Here is a 21,184-nt window from a genome sequence, read left to right as displayed (position 1 = left end):
ACAGTAAAAGGTTCAAGCTTTTTTTACATGTTTTCCAAGAACCCACTCATCATTCAGAACCAACAACACTTATATGAACAAAAACACAATTTTATCAGAAAAATGTGACAAATATGATATCGCATTGAAATTTTCGAGGCCCAGAAAATTCCAAAAAAGTGGAAGAGAAACGAGTAGAGAGACGGTGATGAAGAGGCAAACCAGCGCGGTGTCACCGTCGTCATCCCGGTGAGAAAACGCGCCGGAAAAAATTCACGCCAAGACCATCGGCTGCATGTCTGGCATTCTCCACCTCATCTCCCGCTCTAACAGCCGCCGCCACTTCCTCACCTTTGGTCCGTTTCACATTCTCCTGTAAAACACCAAAATCCTTTTCATTCTTCGCTAAATTTTCGATCGTTCACATAACTAATCGTTTCTTTTTCTTTTTTAATTCACCTCATTATCAGGTAACAAGAAGAATCCTAAGAATAATTCTTCTTCCGCCGTTTCCTCTATCGCCGCCGGAGAAATATCAAAAGAGGAGAAGACTTCCGAAGTTGCCGCCAGCCGAAAATGGATATCGCCGTGCGAGGTGCCGAGAAGCCCGACGTTACCCGTGGAGATTCGCCAGTCTCGTGCGACAAAGCCTCAATTGCCGACCGCGGAGAGTCGCTCGCCGGCTTTGGTGGCGAGGTTGATGGGACTGGACGAAGCACCGGAAGCTGCGCCGGCGGAATCGGTGGTGGAGAAGAGACGGTAGCTTCTCAGAGCGCTACAATGGTGTGATGAGGACTTGAAGGCGCTGAAGAAGATTGTCAAGGCGGTTCAGTTGACGGATCCACTGCCATGGTGGGAGTTCCGGAAGTGAAAGTGACGGCGGAGGCATTGCGAGGGCTGGGGTTCTTCGTGGAGGGCTGCGGTTCTTCGAAGCTTTTAGGGTTCTGGGTTCTTTGAAGGAGAAAGGGGGTTCTTTAATTTCATATGTTGTTATTTGAAGAGAATTATTTATGTAACAATGGGTCAATTGCTAACTTAGGGTTCTGGGTTCTTTGAAGAGAAAAAGGGGGTTCTTTCATTTCGAATAATGTAGGAGAGAACGCAGCGTTTTGATTTATAAAGGAACGCAGCGTTTTATTTTTGGAAGGACCTTTTGGCCACGCTTTTGAAGCGTGCCAAAAGAGTTGTAGGAAACAGCCACGCTTTTAAAATGTCACTAAAATAAAACTTTGTCACCGCACTTTAAAAGCGTGCCTGTTTCTCTCTATGGCTACGTTTTTTAAGCATGGCAAAAAAAAGCGTGGCCAAATCTCGAATCAATTGCCACCCTCATAAAAGCGTGGCCATAGACTCTTTTCGCCATGTTTTTTAAGCGTAGCAAAAAAGAATGTAGCCAAATCTCTAATCAATCGCCACCCTCATAAAAGCGTGGCGATTGACCACTTTTGGCCATGCTTTTAAAGCGTGGCAAGAAAAAAGCGTGGCCATAGGCCTTTTTTCTTTTAGTGACTTCTTTAAGATATCTTTTTCGAGATGACTTGGAGATTCCTCCTCCTGCAAATCCTCCGTGTATCATGTGGACGTGTCTCTCTGGCGTACGAGGTGATCGCTCAGTTCGTCCAACATCTTCGTCCCTTCTTCTTTTTCTTTGCTCATTGACTCTGATAGCGAGGTACCGGTCTAACTTTCCTTCTCTTACCAATTTTTCTATGACATTTTTTAAGTCAAAGCATTCGTTGGTGGAATGTCCATAGATTCGATGGTATTCACAATATTCAGTCCGATTTCCTTCTCTTTTTTTTCCTTTGAGTGGTCGAGCTGGGGGTATTTTTTCAGTATGGCAAACTTCTCTGTAGACATCCACAAGGGACACCTGAAGAGGGGTGTAATTGTGGTATTTTTTGATTTTTCCCCATGTTGATCTTCTTTCTTTTTGGACCCTTTATCCTTATCTCGGGAGGAGTAGGTGAGTCCGGATTTTGAGTTCTCTCCTAGTCGAGAGTTTTCCTCCATGTTGATGTACTTCTCTGCTCGTTCTTGCACTTTGTTCAGCGATGTGGGGTGTTTTTTTGATATAGATTGGCTAAAAGGTCCCTCTCGCAAGCCATTTATGAGGCCCATAATGGCAGCCTCTGTTGGTAGGCTTTGTATGTCCAGACATGTTTTGTTGAATCTTTCCATGTAGCTGCGGAGACTTTTCCGATCTCCTTGCTTGATTCCTAATAGACTTGGGGCGTGCTTTGCCTTATCTTTTTGGATGGAAAATCTGGCCGAAAACTTCTTGGCTATGTCGTCGAAGCTTGAGATGGACTTAGGAGGTAGATTGTCGAACCATCTAATTGCTGTCTTTGTTAAAGTAGTCGGGAAGGCTTTGCAACGAACTGCATCTGAGGCATCGGTGAGGTACATTCTACTTCTGAAATTACTGAGATGATGGCCGGGATCTGCAGTGCCATCGTACAAAGTCATATAAGGAAGTTTGAAGTCTTTTGGGATTTTGGCCCTCATGATCTCTTTGGTGAATGGATCTTGGTCTTTACAGGAGTCATCTTCGTGACCTGATCGATTAGTCTTGGTCGTGAGATATGCTTCGAGTTTTAGGAGCTTGTCCTCTAACTCGCGGTGTCGCCTAACTTCCCTTCGTAGGTCTCCCTCTGCTTCTCGCTGATGCTCCACCTCTTTTTCGAGTTACTTTAAGCGATCTTGAAGTGCCTCCACAGCTCCCGCATTTGGTGAATCATTGTTTTTGTTAGGTTGAGGAGTATCTTTTGGCGTAATGTCCACATTTTTGTGCGGCGTTCTATCTTCTAGATCCAAATTGTGGTCGTTGTCATGGTCATCTGCCATGGTGATGGGATGACTTCCAGGTCCCCAACAACGGCGCCAATGTTTCGGGGGTTACCTGAAACTGTAGGTTGATCTCAGACGAGATCTTCTGTGCTAGCCGGAGATGACGTATCCGACGTGTAGGGGATGGCCAGAGCTGCCGCGTCCAACTTGTTGGGTTGACAGTGCTGCTGATCCTTTGTCACTGGAGGGTGGTGGTACCTGCAAGGGACTCCGATGCTTATGTTAGCAAGGGTATTAAGCAGGTTTTTAGTAGAATCAGTGTATGAGTTATACCTGGGTGCTCCAGTGTATTTATAATGGTGTGGAGTGACCTTTTTAGATAAGATAAGTTAGTTATCTTTATCTTATCTTATCTTTAAGTGAGGTCATTTTATCTCCAAGGGAACCGCCCTTATCTCTATAGGCTTGGGCTGCCTTTCGACTTGGGTCGTGTTCCTCTATCTGGGCCCTTTATTGGGCTTTCCTGGCAATTTGGCCGAGCTCTTTGAGAAGAGGCCGGATAGTCTAACCTGAAGAGGTCGGTCGCTTTGTCGCTAAACATCCTGGGTCGGACAGCTCGACCCAGGGTATGAACAGCACCCATTCTGAAAATATTTCAAAGGGACATTTCCTTAGCATCTCTCTGTACCTCCCCCAGGCATTATAAAGAGATTCATTATCCTCTTGTTTAAAGCCTTGGATGTCCAGCCTTAGCTGTGTCATCCTTTTTGGAGGAAAATATTGATTCAGGAATTTGTCTGACAACTGTTTCCATGTTCTTATGCTTGCTGTGGGTTGGTTATTTAACCACTCTTAGTTTGATCTTTTACAGCAACTGGAAATAGTAATAATCTGTAGACATCTTGATCTACTTCCTTATCACGTACTGTGTCAGAAATTTGTAAGAACTGTGCCAGAAACTCAGTAGGTTCTTCCTGTGGAAGACCAGAATGCTGGCAATTTTGCTGCACCATGATAATGAGCTAAGGGTTTAGCTCAAAATTGCTGGCTCTGATGGGGGTATATAGATACTACTCCCATATGAAGCAGTAATGGGGTTACCATATGACCCCAGAGTCCTTCTGGACTGTTCATTTCCACTTAGGTCCATGATGGACAAAGGGAGATGATGTGGATTGTAAATAAAAATTTATTCTTTCTTTTTTTTTTTGAAATTAAAGAAATTAAAATAAAGTAAATAAAAAAATGATGCAAGTTTCGAAAATTAAGAAAAGGAAAAGAAATAAAAGAAATTAGAAAACTAAATTAATTAATTAATTAAAAAGATTTGAAAATTTTTGGTGTGGATTTTCGAAAAAAATGAGGAGAGAGAAAGTGGTTAGGAAGTTTTGAAAATAATTTAAAGAGATATTTTTTGAATTTAATGAGGAAAGAGAAAAACAATAAAATGACACCAAATTTAGAATTTTTTAGATCAAAACAAAGAAACAAACAAGAAAACTTTAAATGTCAAGATGAACATCAAGAACACTTTGAGGATCAAGATGAACACCAAGAACAAATTTTTGAAAATTTTTGAGGAAATAAGGACACAAAAAAAATACCAAACTTAAAAATTTCTATACTTTGGACACTAATAATTCGAAAATGTATAAGATAAACAACAAAAGACACCAAACAAGAAAATTTAAAGATCAAATAAGGAAAATTTATCAAGAGCAATTTGAAGATCAAGAAAGAACTAAGAACATGTAATTAAAAATATGAAGAAAAATAAAAACTTGCAATTCGAAAAATTGAAGGAAAATAAAAACATGCAATTGACACCAAACTTAAAACATGAAACTAAACTCAAACAGAAGACTCAATTATTAGTTTATTGGTTTTTTTTATCTATTTATTAAAATTTTTCAAAAAAAATTCTAGAAAAAGAAAACAAGAATTTTAAAATTTTAACAAAAAACAATAATAAAAGACTCAAAGGAAAATTAAAGATTAATAAAAAAAAAAGATTTTTGAAAAGAAAATAAAAGACACAAATTTAGTGACTCTAAACCAAAAAAGATAAATTTTTCCTAATCTAAGCAACAAGATGAACCGTCAGTTGTCCAAACTCGAACAATCCCCGGCAACGGCACTAAAAACTTGGTGCATAGAATTGTGATCACACTTTTCACAACTCCGGTGCAACTAACCAGCAAGTGCACTGGGTCATCCAAGTAATACCTTACGTGAGTAAGGGTCGATCCCACGGAGATTGCCGGCTTGAAGCAAGCTATGGTTATCTTGTAAATCTTAGTCAGGAGATTAGTGATAAAAATGATTTTGTTTATGAAAAGTAAATAACATAAAATGAATGATACTTGTGATTCAGTAATGAAGAACAGGTTGAGGTTTCGGAGATGCTCTGTCGTCTGAATCTCTGCTTTCCTACTGTCTTTTTCTCCAAACACGCATGGCTTCCTTCCATGGCAAGTTGTATGTTGGTGGATCACCGTTGTCAATGGCTCCCATCCGTCCTCTCAGTGAAAATAGTCCAGGTACGGTTTCTGTACGGCTAATCAACTGTCAGATCTCTCGTCTCGGATGAAAAATACCAGGCACAGCTACCGTACGGCTAATCATCTGTCGGTGATTACTTGTTCGGAATAGGATCTCTCTATCTTTTTGCACACTCTCACTGCGCCCAACATTCATGAGTTTAAAGCTCGTCACAGTCATCCCATCCCAGATCCTACTCAGAATACCACAGATAAGGTTTAGACTTTCCAGATCTCAAGAATGCTGCCAATTGGTTCTAACCTCTACCACGAAGGTTTTAATCTCACGGATTCGAATGCTCTGTTGTCAGGAGAGGCAAGTCAAATCTGTGGATTAGAGACCCAAGAGATACGCACTCAAGCTATCGCCCAATGACTACGTTGAGCTCAGATAGAACGGAAGTGGTTGTCAAGCACGCGTTCATAAATTTGAGAATGATGATGAGTTTCACGGATCATCATATTCTTTATATTGAAGTACGAGTGAGTATCTTAGAACAGAATCAAGCGTGATCGAAAATAAAATAATAGTAATTGCATTAATCCATTGAGACACAGCAGAGTTCCTCACCCCCACCTATGGGGTTTAGAGACTCATGCCGTAGAAGATACAATATGAGATATAAAATATCAAAAGTTATGTTCACACCCTAGTTCGAGATGCCCGACTTGGGATGATCAACGAGAAAGCGACCGACCTATCCAAGTCTGGAATCCCCGATCTCTTCTTAAAGAGGTCAGCCAAATCAACAATAGAGGCCCAAAGCAGGCCCAAATAAAGGAGCTCGACCCAAATCCAAAGGCAACCCAGGCCTAGAAAGGATAAGGGCGGTTCCCTTAAAGATAAGATGACTTCACTCAAAGATATGATAAGATAACTATCTTATCTCCAGAAATGTCACTCCACACTATTATAAATACACTTGAGCACCCAGGTATAACTCATACTCTGATTCTACTAAAAACCTGCTTAATATCCTTGCTAACTTAAGCATCGGAGTCCCTTGCAGGTACCACCACCCTCCGGTGTCAAAGGATCAGCAGCCTCGCCAGTTCAACAAGTAGGACACGTCATCTCTGACCAGCATAGAAGATCACGTCCAATATAGACCTACAGTTGCCGGGGAACCTAGAAGTCATCCCATCATCATGGTGGACAACCTTGACAACGACTACAACTCTGATTTGGAGAATAGAACACCACACAAGAACGCCGAGGTAACGATAGATGATAATTCTCAACCTAAGAAAGACAAAAATTCACAGAGCACAGAAGCCATGGAGGCACTTCAGGATCGCCTAAAACAACTCGAAAAAGAGGTCGAGTATCAACGGGAAGCCGAGAGAGACCTACGAAGGGAAGCCAGGCGACGCCGCGAATTAGAGGACAAGCTCCTAAAGCTCGAAGCCGATCTCAAGGCCAAAACTACTCGATCCAACCACGAAGATAGCTCCCAAGGATCAAGACCCATTCACCAAAGAGATCATGAAGACCAAAATCCCAAAGGACTTCAAAACTCCCGACATGACTCTATATGATGGCACAGTAGATCCCAACCATCATCTTAGTAATTTCAGTAGCAGAATGCACCTCACTGACGCCTCAGATGCAGTCCGCTGCAAAGCCTTCCCGACTACCTAGGTCCATCTCAAGCTTCGACAACTTAGCCAAAAAGTTTCTAGCTAGATTCCCCATCCAGAAAGACAAAACTAAGCATGCCCCAAGTTTATTAGGGATTAAGCAAGAAGATCGGGAAAGTCTCTGCAGCTACATGGAAAGATACAACAAAGCATGTCTGGACATACAAAGTCTGCCAACAGAAGCAGCCATTATGGGTTTCATCAATGGCCTACGAGAGGGACCTTTTAGTCACTCAATATCGAAAAAACATCCCACATCCCTAAATGAAGTGCAAGAATGAGCAGAGAAATACATCAACATGGAGGAAAACTCTCGACTAGGAGAGATCGCAAAGTCCGGATTCTCCTACTCATCCTGAGATAAGGACAAAGAGTCCAAGAAAAAAGAAGATCAGCAAGGAGAAAAGATCAAGAAATACCACAATTACACCCTTCTTCGGGTATCTCTTGTAGATGTCTATCGAGAAGTATGCCATACTAAAAGGATACCCCTACCTCACCCACTCAAAAGCAAGAAAGGAGGAGGAAATTGGACTGAATACTGTGAATACCATCGAATCTATGGACATTCCACCAACGAATGCTTCGACTTGAAAAATGTCATAGAAAAACTGGTGACAGAGGGAAAACTAGATCGGTACTTAGCCAGCAGAGCAGATGAACCAAGAAAAAGAAGAAGGGACAAAGATGTCAGACGAACTGAACGACCACCACGTAGCCCGGAGAGACATGTCCACATGATACACGGAGGATTTGTAGGAGGAGGAATCTCCAAATCATCTCACAAAAGACATCTTAAAGAAATATATCACGTCAATGGTGGAGAAGAAGCACCCGACATCCCACTATTACTTTTACTAAAGAGGACGTAGCTGGCATCATCTCTGGACATGACGATCCCAGGGTCATCACTATCGTATTGGCCAATGCTAATCTCCACCGCACACTGGTAGACCAGGGAAGCTCGGCTGACATCTTGTTCAAAACCGCCTTCAATAAACTCGGCCTGGAGGAAAGAGAACTCAGAGCATATCCGAACAGCCTATTCGGGCTGGGGACACTCCAATCCAACCACTTGGATACATCTCACTGCACACAACCTTTGGAAAAGGAAACCGGTCAAGGACACTCAACATAGACTACATCGTGGTCAATGTGAGTTCAGCCTACAATGCCCTAATAGGTCAGACAACATTAAATCAGCTCGGCGCAGTAGTCTCGACTCCACATCTATGCATGAAGTTCCCAACCACAGAAGGGATAGCTACAATAAAAGCAGACCAGAAGACGGCGCGCCGCTATTACAACAAAAGTCTAAACCTTAGAGGCAGAGGAGAAGAATTCCACACCATCGAACTCGGGGGAGTTCGAGGGCGGGATGAACTTCGTCCACAACCCGAAGGCGAAATAGAAAAGTCCAGATCGAAGATGTCCCAGATAAAACAACCAATATCGGCACAATCCTAAAAGGAGACATAAAGGAGTCACTCATACAGTTCTTAAGAGATAATGTCGACCTCTTCGCATGGAAGGCCGTAGACATGCCAGGCATAGACCCCAAGCTGATGTGCCACAAGCTGGTAGTATACCCAGGATCTCGGCCAGTACGACAGAGACATAGAAAGCTCGGGCCAGAACGATCCCAAGCTGAGGAAGAGCAGGTACAAGCTCTAATGGAGGCAGGATTCATTAGGGAAGTCGAGTACCCACTATGGCTGGCTAACGTCATCTTGGTGAAAAAATTAAATGGGAAGTGGCGGATGTGCACCGACTACATCGACCTCAACAAAGCTTGCCCAAAAGATCCTTATCCACTCCCAAGTATTGACACGCTGGTAGATGCCTCCTCCGGATACAAATACCTCTCGTTTATAGACGCATATTTGGGATATAATCAAATACCAATGTACCCACCTGATCAAGAAAAAACCTCATTCTTAACCCCAAAAGCAAACTACTGCTACATCGTCATGCCATTCGGACTCAAAAATACAGGAGCCACTTATCAAAGATTAATGAATAAAGTCTTCGCAGACCACATCAGGAAAATCATGGAAGTCTACGTGGACGACATGTTAGTAAAGACACAAAATGAAGAGTCATTACTATCCGACCTCACCCAAGTATTCGACATTATAAGAAAGCATGGTATGCGACTTAACCCTGCACAATGCACCTTTGCAGTAGAAGCTGGAAAATTCTTGGGTTTTATGCTCACACAAAGAGGAATCAAGGTAAACCTGGATAAATGCCGGGCTATAATTGACATGAAGAGTCCGACCTGTGTCAAAAAGGTACAACACGAAGTTGTGATCCTTAACAACGGCGCCAAAAACTTGGTGCTCGAAACGTAATTCACACACTTTGTCACAACTTTGCACAACTAACAAGCAAGTTCACTGGGTCGTCCAAGTAATAAACTTTACGTGAGTAAGGGTCGATCCCACGGAGATTGTCGGCTTGAAGCAAGCTATGGTCACCTTGTAAATCTCAGTCAGGCAGATTCAAATGGTTATAGAGTTTTAATAATTAAAAGATAAATAAAACGTAAAATGGGATAGAGATACTTATGTAAGTTATTGGTGAGAATTTCAGATAAGCGTATAGAGATGCTTTTGTTCCTCCTGAACCTCTGCTTCCTGCTGTCTTCATCCAATCATTCCCACTCCTTTCTATGGCAAGCTTTTTGTAGGGTATCACCGTTATCAATGGCTACTTCCCATCCTCTCAGTGAAAATGGTCCAAGATGCGCTGTCACCGCACGGCTATTCATCTGTCGGTTCTTGATCATACTGGAATAGGATTCAGTAATCCTTTTGCGTCTGTCACTACGCCCAGCACTCGCAAGTTTGAAGCTCGTCACAGCCATCCCTTCCCGGATCCTACTTGGAATACCACAGACAAGGTTTAGAGTTTCCAGACCTCAAGAATGGCTGCCAATAGTTCTAGCCTATACCACGAAGACTCTGATCTCACGATCAGAAGGCTAAGAGATATACATTCAAGCTTGTTTGCATGTAGAACAGAAGTGTTTGTCAGGCACGCGTTCATAAGTGAGAATGATGATGAGCGTCACATAATCATCACATTCATCATGTTCTTGTGTGTGAATGGATATCTTACAGAAGAAATAGGCTTGAATTGAATAGAAAAATAACAGTACTTTGCATTACTTCATGAGGAACAGCAGAGCTCCACACCTTAATCTATGATGTGTAGAAACTCTACCGTTGAAAATACATAAGAACAAGGTCCAGGCATGGCTGAATGGCCAGCCTCCCCAAATGGCATATGAATCTGAAAATTCGGAAAAAGACCCCCAGTACAATAGTAAAGAGATCTATTTATCCTAAACTAGTTACTAGGGTAACAGAATTGAGTAAATGATGCAGAAAATCACTTCCGGGCCCACTTGGTGTGTGCTTGGGCTAAGAATTGAAGCTTTCACGTGTAGAGGTCTTCCTTGGAGTTAAACGCCAGTTTGTAACTTGTTTCTAGCATTTAACTCTGCTTTGCAACCTGTTTCTGGCGTTTAACTCCAGAATAGGGCAGAGAGCTGGCGTTGAACGTCAGTTTGTGTCGTCTAAACTCGGGCAAAGTATGGACTATTATATATATGCCTGGAAAGCCCTGGATGTCTACTTTCCAACGCAATTGAGAGCGCGCCATTTGGAATTTTGTAGCTCCAGAAATTCCACTTTGAGTGTAGGGAGGTCAGAATCCAACAGCATCTGCAGTACTTCTTCAACCTCTGAATCTGATTTTTGCTCAAGTCTCTCAATTTCAGCCAAAAATTACCTGAAATTACAGAAAAACCCACAAACTCATAGTAAAGTGCAGAAATGTAATTTTTATTTAAAAACTAATAAAAATATACTAAAAACTAACTAAATCACACTAAAAACTATGTAAAAACAATGCCAAAAAGCGTATAAATTATCCGCTCATCACAACACCAAACTTAAATTATTGCTTGTCCCCAAGCAACTGAAAATCAAATAGGATAAAAAGTAGAGAATATACTATAAATTCCAAAATATCAATGAAACTTAGCTCCAATCAGATGAGCGGGACTAGTAGCTTTTTGCCTCTTGAATAGTTTTGGCATCTCACTTTATCCTTTGAAGTTCAGAATGATTGGCATCTATAGGAACTTAAAATTCAGATAGTGTTATTGATTCTCCTAGCTCAGTATGTTGATTCTTGAACACAGCTACTTTATGAGTCTTGGCCGTGGCCCTAAGCACTTTATTTTCTAGTATTACCACCAGATACATAAATGCCACAGACACATAACTGGGTGAACCTTTTCAGATTGTGACTCAGCTTTGCTAAAGTCCCGAATTAGAGGTGTCCAGGGTTCTTAAGCACACTCTTCTTTTTGCTTTGGACCTCGACTTTAACCGCTCAGTCTCAAGTTTTCACTTGACACCTTCACGCCACAAGCACATGGTTAGGGACAGTTTGGTTTAGCCGCTTATGCCAGGATTTTCTTCCTTTAGGCCCTCCTATCCACTGATGCTCAAAGCTTTGGATCCTTTTTATTACCCTTGCCTTTTGGTTTAAAGGGTTATTGGCTTTTTGCTCTTGCCTTTTGGTTTTAAGAGCTTTTGGCTTTTTCTATTTATTTTTTATTTTTCTTTCTCTCTTTTTTTTTCGCCATTTTTCTTTTCTTTTTTTTTTCTGCAAGCTTTTGTATTCACTGCTTTTTCTTGCTTCAAGAATCATTTTTATGATTTTTCAGATTATCAAATAACATTTCTCTTTTTTCATCCTTCTTTCAAGAGCCAACATATTTAACATTCATAAACAACAAATTCAAAAGACATATGCACTGTTCAAGCATTCATTCAGAAAACAAAAAGTATTGTCACCACATCAAAATAATTAAACTAATTTTAAGGATGAATTCGAAACCCTGTACTTCTTGTTCTTTTGTTTTTAGAACAGTTTTCAATTAAGAGAGGTAATGGATTCATAGGACATTCATAGCTTTAAGACATAGACACTTAGACACTAATGATCATATATTGAAGACACAAACATAAATAAAACATAAATCATAGTAAACGAAAAACAGAAAAATAAGAACAAGGAGATTAAGGAACGGGTCCACCTTAGTGAGGGTGGCGTCTTCCTCTTCTTGAAGAACCAATGGTGCTCTTGAGCTCCTCTATGTCTCTTCCTTGTCTTTGTTGCTCCTCCCTCATAGCTCTTTGATCTTCTCTAATCTCATAGAGAATGATGGAGTGCTCTTGGTGTTCCACCCTTAGTTGTCCCACGTTGGAACTTAATTCTCCTAGGGAGGTGTTGATTTGCTCCCAATAGTTTTGTGGAGGAAAGTGCATCCCTTGAGGCATCTCAGGGATTTCATGGTGAGGAATTTCCTCATGCTCTTGTTGAGGTCCATGATCTCTTGTTTGCTCCATCCTTTTCTTAGTGATGGGCTTGTCCTCTTCAATGAGGATGTCTCCCTCTATGTCAATTCCAGCAGAATTGCAGAGGTGGCGGATGAGGTGAGGAAAGGCTAACCTTGCAAAAGTAGAGGACTTGTCAGCCACCTTGTAGAGTTCTTGAGGTATAATCTCATGAACTTCCATTTCCTCCCCAATCATGATACTATGGATCATGATGGCCCGGTCTATAGTAACTTCAGACCGGTTGCTAGTAGGAATGATTGAGCGTTGAATAAAATCCAACCATCCTCTAGCTACAGGCTTAAGGTCCAGTCTTCTCAATTGAACCGGCTTGCCTCTTGAGTCAACTTTCCATTGAGCTCCTTCCACACATATGTCCATGAGGACTTGGTCCAACCTTTGATCAAAGTTGACCCTTCTAGTGTAGGAGCGTGCATTTTCTTCCATCATTGGCAAGTTGAACGCCAGCCTTACATTTTCCGGACTGAAATCTAAGTATTTCCCCCGAACCATGGTAAGCCAATGTTTTGGATTCGGGTTCACACTTTGATCATGGTTTCTAGTGATCCATGCATTTGCATAGAAATCTTGAACCATTAAGATCCCGACTTGTTGAATGGGGTTGGTGAGAACTTCCCAACCTCTTCTTCGGATCTCATGTCGGATCTCTGGATACTCATTCTTTTTGAGGTTGAAAGGAACCTCACGGATCACTTTTTTCTTGGCCACAACTTCATAGAAGTGGTCTTGATGGACCTTTGAGATGAATCTCTCCATCTCCCATGACTCAGAGGTGGAAGCAATTGCCTTCCCTTTCCTCTTTCTTGAGGTTTCTCTGGCCTTAGCTGCCATTAATTGTTATGAAAAAAAAAAAAGCTATGCTTTTACCACACCAAACTTAAAATGTTTGCTCGTCCCCGAGCAAAAGAAGAAAGAAAGAAGGAGAAGAAGAAGAAAAATGGAGGAGAGAGAGAGAGGTGTGTATTCGGCCAAGGGGAAGAAGAAAGGGTTGTGTTGTGTGAAAATGAAGAAGGAAAGAGGGATTTATATATGAGTGGGGGAAGGTTTAGGGTTCAGCCATTAGGGTTGGGTTTGGGAGGGAAAAGAGTTTGAATTTTGGAGGTAGGTGGGGTTTTTGGGAAAGAGAGGATGGATGTGAGTGGTGAAGAGGTGATGGGGAAGAGTGATTGAGGTGATTGGTGAAGGGTATTTGTGGAAGAGAGTTATGAAAAGGTGTGAAAAGGAGAGAAGAAAATGTGGGGATCCTGTGGGGTCCACAGATCCTGAGGGGATCCTGTAAGGTCCACAGATTCAGTGGGGTCAAGGACTTAACATCCCTCCTCCAATTAGGCATGTAAAACGCCTTTAGCACGCATGTCTGGCGTTAGACGCCAGCTTGCTGCTTGTTTTTGGTGTTTAATGCCCAAATGTAGCCTGTTTTTGGTGTTTAACGCCACTTCTATGCTCTGTTCTAGCGTTAAACGCCAGTCTGGTGCTTGTTTCTAGCGTTTAACGCTAGCTTGATACTTTTTTCTGGCGTTAAATGCCAGTTTGATGCTTCTTACAGGCGTTTAAACGCCAGTAAGTTCTTCCTCCAAGGTGAGCTATTTTTCAAGCTATTTTTCATTCTGTTTTTGATTTTTCAGTAGTTTTTGTGACTCCACATGATCATCAACCTAAAAAAAATAAAATAAAATAAAATAAATATAATTAAATAACATTGGGTTGCCTCCTAACAAGCACTTCTTTAATATCAATAGCTTGACAATGAGCTCTCATGGAGGCTCACAGATATTCAGAACATTGTTAGAACCTCCCAACACCAAACTTAGAGTTTGAATGTGGGGGTTCAACACCAAACATAGAGTTTGGTTGTGGCCTCCCAACACCAAACTTAGAGTTTGACTGTGGGGGCTTTGGTTGACTCTACAGTGAGAGAAGCTTTTCATGCTTCCTATCCATGGTTATAGAAGGAGATCCTTGAGTTTTAAACACAAGGTTGTCCTCATTCAGTTGAAGGATCAATTCTCCTCTGTCCACATCAATCACAGCTCTTGCTGTGGCTAGGAAGGGTCTTCCAAGGATGATGGATTCATCCTCATCCTTCCCAGTGTCTAGGATTATAAAATCAGCAGGGATGTAAAGGCCTTCAACCTTTACTAACACACCCTCTACTTGTCCATAAGCCTATTTTCTTGAGTTGTCTGCCATCTCTAAAGAGATTCTGGCAGCTTGCACCTCAAAGATCCGAAGTTTCTCCATTACAGAGAGTGGCATTAAGTTTATTCCTGACCCCAGGTCACACAGAGCCTTCTCAAAGGTCATGGTGCCTATGTTACAGGGAATTAGGATTTTACCAGGATCCTGTATCTTTTGAGGTAATTTCTGCCTATCCAATGCATTTAGTTTATTGGTGAGCAAGGAAGGTTCATCTTCCCAAGTCTCATTACCAAATAGCTTGGCATTCAGCTTTATGATTGCACCAAGGTATTTAGCAACTTGCTGTTTAGTAATGTCTTCATCCTCTTCAAAGGAAGAATACTCATCAGAGCTCATGAAGGGCAGAAGGAGGTTCAATAGAATCTCTATGGTCTCTAGATGAGCCTCAGATTCCTTTGGTTCCTCCAAAGGGAAACTCCTTATTGGTCACTGAGCGTCCTAGGAGGTCTTCCTCACTAGGATTCATGTCCTCCTCCTCCATTTTGGGTTCGGCCACACCAAGTAAAGTGATGACCTTGCACTCTCTTTTTGGATTCTCTTCTGTATTGCTTGGGAGAGTACTAGGAGGGGTTTCAGTGACTCTTTTACTCAGCTGGCCCACTTGTGCCTTCAAATTTCTAATGGAGGACCTTGTTTCATTCATGAAACTTAAAGTGGCCTTAGATAGGTCAGAGACTATATTTGCTCAGCTAGATAGATTTTGCTCAGAATTCTCTGTCTGTTGCTGAGTGGATGATGGAAAAGGTTTGCTATTGCTGAACCTGTTTCTTCCACCATTATTAAAGCCTTGTTGAGGCTTTTGTTGATCCTTCCACGAGAAATTTGGATGATTTCTCCATGAGAGATTATAGGTTTTTCCATAGGGTTCACCCATGTAATTCACCTCTACTATTTCAGTGTTCTCAGGATCATAGGCTTCTTCTTCAGATGATGCCTCTTGAGTACTGTTTGATGCAGCTTGCAATCCATTCAGACTTTGAGAAATCATATTGACTTACTGAGTTAATATTTTGTTCTGAGCCAATATGGCATTCAGAGTATCAATTTCAAGAACTCTCTTCCTCTGAGGCGTCCCATTACTCACAGGATTCCTTTCAGAAGTGTACATGAACTGGTTATTTGCAACTATGTCAATGAGTTCCTGAGCTTCTGCAGGCATTTTCTTTAGGTGAATAGATCCACTTGCAGAATGGTCCAATGACATCTTTGATAATTCAGATAGACCACAATAGAATATATCCAGGATGGTCCATTCTGAAAGCATGTCAGAAGGACACTTTTTGGTCAATTGCTTATATCTCTCCCAAGCTTCATAGAGGGATTCACCTTCTTTCTGTTTGAAGGTTTGAACATCCACTCTAAGCTTACTAAGCTTTTGAGAAGGAAAGAATTTGGCTAAGAAAGCCGTGACCAGCTTATCCCAAGAGTTCAGGCTATCTTTAGGTTGAGAGTCCAACCATATTCTAGCTCTATCTCTTACAGCAAACAGGAAAAGCATAAGCCTGTAGACCTCGGAGTCAACCCCATTGGTCTTAACAGTATCACAGATCTGCAAGAATTCAGTTAAGAACTGAAAAAAATCTTCTAATGGAAGTCCATGAAACTTGCAGTTCTGTTGCATCAGAGAAACTAATTGAGGCTTTAGCCCAAAATTGTTTGCTCCAATGGCAGGGATTGAGATGCTTCTTCCATGTAAATTGGAATTTGGTGCAGTAAAGTCACCAAGCATCTTCCTTACATTGTTATTATTTTCGGCCATGTCTCCTTCTTTTTCAAAAATTTTAGAAAAGTTTTCTTCAGAGTGTTGTATTTTAGCTTCTCTTAGCTTCCTCTTCAGAGTCCTTTCAGGTTCCGGATCTGCTTCAACAAGAATGTTCTTGTCCTTGCTCCTGCTCATGTGAAAAAGAAGAGAACACAAAAGAAAATACAGAATCCTCTATGTCACAGTATAGAGATTCCTTAGGTATGTATAAGAAAAGAAGAATATAAGGAGAAAAAGATAAGAATCCAAACACAGGGGAGATGAGTGGGTTCGAATTCTTGAGTGAAAGAGGGGTGTTAGTAGATAAATAAATAAATAGAAGGGGATGAGAGATGAGAGAATTCGAAAATTAAATAAAGTAAAATAAAAATATTTTTGTTTAAAATCACAGTTAAAATTCGAAAATAAAAAAAGAAAAATGAAATTAAATTAAATTAAAATTCAAAACAATTAGTTAATTAAAAAGGAATTTTGAAAAAGAGGAAGGTGATTTTCGAAAATTAGAGAGAGAAAATTAGTTAGGTAGTTTTGAAAAAGATAAGAATCAAACAAGATAAGATTAATTGAAAAAAAAGATTTGAAAATCAATTTTGAAAAGATAGAAACTTAGATAAGAAGTTAGAAAAGATTTTGAAATTGATTTTGAAAAAGATGTGATTGAAACTTATTTTGAGAAAGATTTGAAAAAGAAATAAAAAAAAGATTTGATTTTGAAAATTAAAGTTGATTACTTGACTAACAAGAAATAAAAAGATATGATTTTAAAATTTAAAGATTGAACCTTTCTTAATAGGCAAGTAACAAACTTTTTTGAATCAATCACATTAATTGTTAGTAAAAATTTTGAATTTATGAAACAAAATAATAAAAAGATTTTGAAAATTGAAATTTAAAATTTTCGAAAATATGAAAGAAAAAATGAAAAAGATTTAATTTTTGAAAAAGATTTGAAAAAGGTAGAATTTTTAAATTGAAAATTTGATTTGACTCATAAGAAACACTTAAATTTAGAAACTTTTTTACTAAATCAAACCAAATTTTTTAAAATTTATGAGAGAATAAGGGAAAGATATTTTTTTATTTTTGAATTTTTAATGAAGAAAGAGAAAAACACAAAAAAGACACAAGACATAAAAATTATGAATCAAAACACACAATGCATGCAAGAACACTTTGAATGTCAAGATGAACACCAAAAACTTTATTTTTGAAAATTTTTAAGAAAAGAAAAACATGCAAGACACTAAACTTAGAAATTTTCAATGTTGAGACATTAATAATTAAAAAATGCATATGAGAAACAAGAAAAGACACCAAACAAGAAATTTTAAAAATCAAACAAGAAGACTTACCAAGAACAAGTTGAAGATCATGAAGAATGCAATGCATGGATTTTCGAAAAATGCAAGAAAGAGATAAACATGCAATTGACACCAAACTTAAAAATTGACACAAGACTCAAACAAGAAACATCAAAATATTTTTGGTTTTTTATGATTTTGTAAAATTTTTTCGGTATTTTTCGAAAATTATTTTGAAAAAGAAAAATAAGGATTTCAAAATTTTTAATGAGAATTCCAGTAATCATGCAACGTTAGTCTAAAGCTCCGGTCCAGGAATTAGACGTGGCTTACTAGCTAGCCAAGCTTTCAGTGAAAGCTCTGGTCCAAAACACTAGACATGGCCAATGGCCAACCAAGCTTTAGCAGATCATTACATACAAAAGCTAAATTGCTGAGAAAGACAAAGAAGCTCTTCTCTAATGATAGTTAAAACCTCGGTCCAAAGGATTAGCCATGGCTTTACAGCCAGCCAGACTTCAACAGATCATCATGAAACTCTAGAATTCATTCTTAAAAATTCTGAAGAACATAGAATAATTAAATTTTTTTATTTTTTTGATTTTTGAACATTTTTTGAAAATAAAAATAATAAAAACAAAAAGCTTAAAATTAAAATAAAATTACCTAATCTGAGCAACAAGATGAACCGTCAGTTGTCCAAACTCGAACAATCCCCGGCAACGGCGCCAAAAACTTGGTGCACGAAGTTGTGATCCTTAACAATGGCGCCAAAAACTTGGTGCTCGGAACGTAATTCACACACTTTGTCATAACTTCGCACAACTAACCAGCAAGTGCACTGGGTCGTCCAAGTAATAAACCTTACGTGAGTAACGATCGATCCCACGAAGATTGTCGGCTTGAAGCAAGCTATGGTCACCTTGTAAATCTCAGTCAGGCGAATTCAAATAGTTATAGTGTTTTAATAATTAAAAGATAAATAAAACATAAAATGGGATAGAGATACTTATGTAAGTCATTGGTGAGAATTTCAGATAAGCGTATAGAGATGCTTTTGTTCCTCCTGAAGCTCTGCTTTCCTGCTGTCTTCATCCAATCATTCCCATTCCTTTCTATGGCAAGCTTTGTGTAGGGCATCACCGTTGTCAATGGCTACTTCCCATCCTCTCAGTGAAAATGGTCCAAGATGCGCTGTCACCGCACGACTGTTCATCTGTCGGTTCTTGATCATACTGGAATAGGATTCAGTAATCCTTTTGCGTCTGTCACTACGCCCAGCACTCGCGAGTTTGAAGCTCGTCACAGCCATCCCTTCCTGGATCCTACTCAGAATACCACAGACAAGGTTTAGACTTTTCAGACCTCAAGAATGGCCACCAATAGTTCTAGCCTATACCACGAAGACTCTGATCTCATTATCAGAAGGCTAAGAGATATACATTCAAGCTTGTTTGCATGTAGAACGGAAGTGTTTGTCAGGCACGAGTTCATAAGTGAGAATGATGATGAGTATCACATAATCATCACATTCATCATGTTCTTGTGTGGGAATGGATATCTTAGAGAAGAAATAGACTTGAATTGAATAGAAAAATAATAGTACTTTACATTACTTCATGTGGAACAGCAGAGCTCCACACCTTAATCTATGATGTGTAGAAACTCTACCCTTGAAAATACATAAGAACAAGGTCCAGGCATGGCCGAATGGCCAGCCTCCCCAAATGGCATATGAATTCGAAAATTTGGAAAAAGACCCCCAGTACAATTGTAAAGAGTTCTATTTACCCTAAACTAGTTACTAGGGTTACAGAATTGAGTAAATGATGCTGAAAATCACTTCCGGGCCCACTTGGCGTGTGCTTGGGCTGAGCATTGAAGCTTTCACGTGCAGAGGTCTTCCTTGGAGTTGAACGCCAGTTTGTAACCTGTTTCTGGCGTTTAACTCTAGAATAGGGCAGAGAGCTGGCGTTGAACGCCAGTTTGTGTCGTCTAAACTCGAGAAAAGTATAAACTATTATATATTGATGGAAATCCCTAGATGTCTACTTTGCAACGCATTTGAGAGCGCACCATTTGGACCTTTGTAGCTCCAAAAATTCCACTTTGAGTGCAGGGAGGTCAGAATCCAACAGCATCTGCAGTCCTTCTTCAACCTCTGAATCTGATTTTTGCTCAAGTCCCTCAATTTCAGCCAGAAATTACTTGAAATCACAGAAAAACACACAAACTCATAGTAAAGTCCAGAAATGTAATTTTTATTTAAAAACTAATAAAAATATACTAAAAACTAACTAAATCACACTAAAAACTATGTAAAAACAATGCCAAAAAGCGTATAAATTATCTGCTCATCAGACAGCAGAGTGCGAGCAGGCCTTCTAGGATTTCACAAGGTTCTTGGGACAACCACCTATTCTAACTCGACCACGGGAAGGAGAGCCACTTATATTTTACCTCGCAGTAGGCAATCGGGCAGTAGCCTCAGCACTAGTCCGAGAGGACAACAGTGGACAACAACCTATATACTTAATCAGTAAAGCACTATAAGGGTCCGAACTAAACTACCAAAAAATAGAAAAATTCGCATATGCTCTCATACTAACATCCCGACGACTTCGCCCATATTTCCAAGCTCATATCATCAGGGTTCGGACCAACCAGCCTATAAAAGGCATTCTACAGAAGACAGACTTAGCAGGAAGAATCCTACAATGGGCAGTTGAGTTCTCCGAATTCAACCTTCAATATGTAGCTCGGACAGCCATCAAATCACAGTATCTGGCCGACTTCATTGCAGAGTTTACGGACACCTCAGAAATCCCTACAGAATGGAGTCTCTACATAGACGGTTCCTCAAACAAAACCGAAAGTGGTGCAGGCGTGATAATAGAAAGCAATCAGGGAACCCAAATCAAACTTTCCCTTAAATTCGGGTTCCCTGCTTCAAATAACCAGGCCGAATATGAGGCACTACTAGCTAGTTTGAAGCTGGCTAAGGAGGTTGGAGCTCAAAAGCTTATCATCTTCAGCGACTCACAAGTAGTCACCTCACAAATAGTAGGGAGCTACCAAGCTAAGGATCCCACCAAGAAAAAGTACTTGGATAAAACCAGGGAACAGCTCAGACAACTCAGGGAATATGAGGTCCGCCATATACCTCGGGAACAAAATGCTCGAGCTGATGCACTCTCAAAACTAGCCAGCACCAAACCAGGGGGCAACAATAGAAGCCTCATCCAGGAGATGCTGCAGAACCCGTCAATCTCAGAAGAAGAAAATGTCTTAGCCATAATAGGTCTGGATCAAGGATGGATGACTCCCATAATTAACTACCTCAAAATAGAAACACTCCCTACAGATAAGAAGGAGGCAAAGAGGTTAAAGTGGGAAGCACAATACTACACCATCATAAACAATACTCTATACAAGAGAGGAATTTCAACACCACTGTTAAAATGTGTACCGACTTCCAACACAAAGGAAGTTTTAGAAGAAGTACACAGTGGCATATGTGGCAACTATCTCGGA

General features: G+C 40.2%; 1 non-coding gene across 1 annotated transcript; it reads left to right on the top strand.

Annotated features, from left to right (window-relative positions):
- Positions 1–15,845: 15,845 nt before the first annotated feature.
- LOC148577450 (small nucleolar RNA R71) lies at positions 15,846–15,953 on the top strand. Its single transcript, XR_015904644.1, has one exon. It is a non-coding gene; the product is annotated as a small nucleolar RNA R71 (small nucleolar RNA).
- Positions 15,954–21,184: the final 5,231 nt, after the last annotated feature.

Source organism: Arachis ipaensis, chromosome B1, assembly GCF_059453495.1.
Source record: "Arachis ipaensis isolate K30076 ecotype BB chromosome B1, ASM5945349v1, whole genome shotgun sequence".
Taxonomy (NCBI): Eukaryota; Viridiplantae; Streptophyta; class Magnoliopsida; order Fabales; family Fabaceae; genus Arachis; species Arachis ipaensis.
Note: the sequence above shows the minus strand (reverse complement) of the source record. Positions and strands in the feature narration are given on the sequence as shown.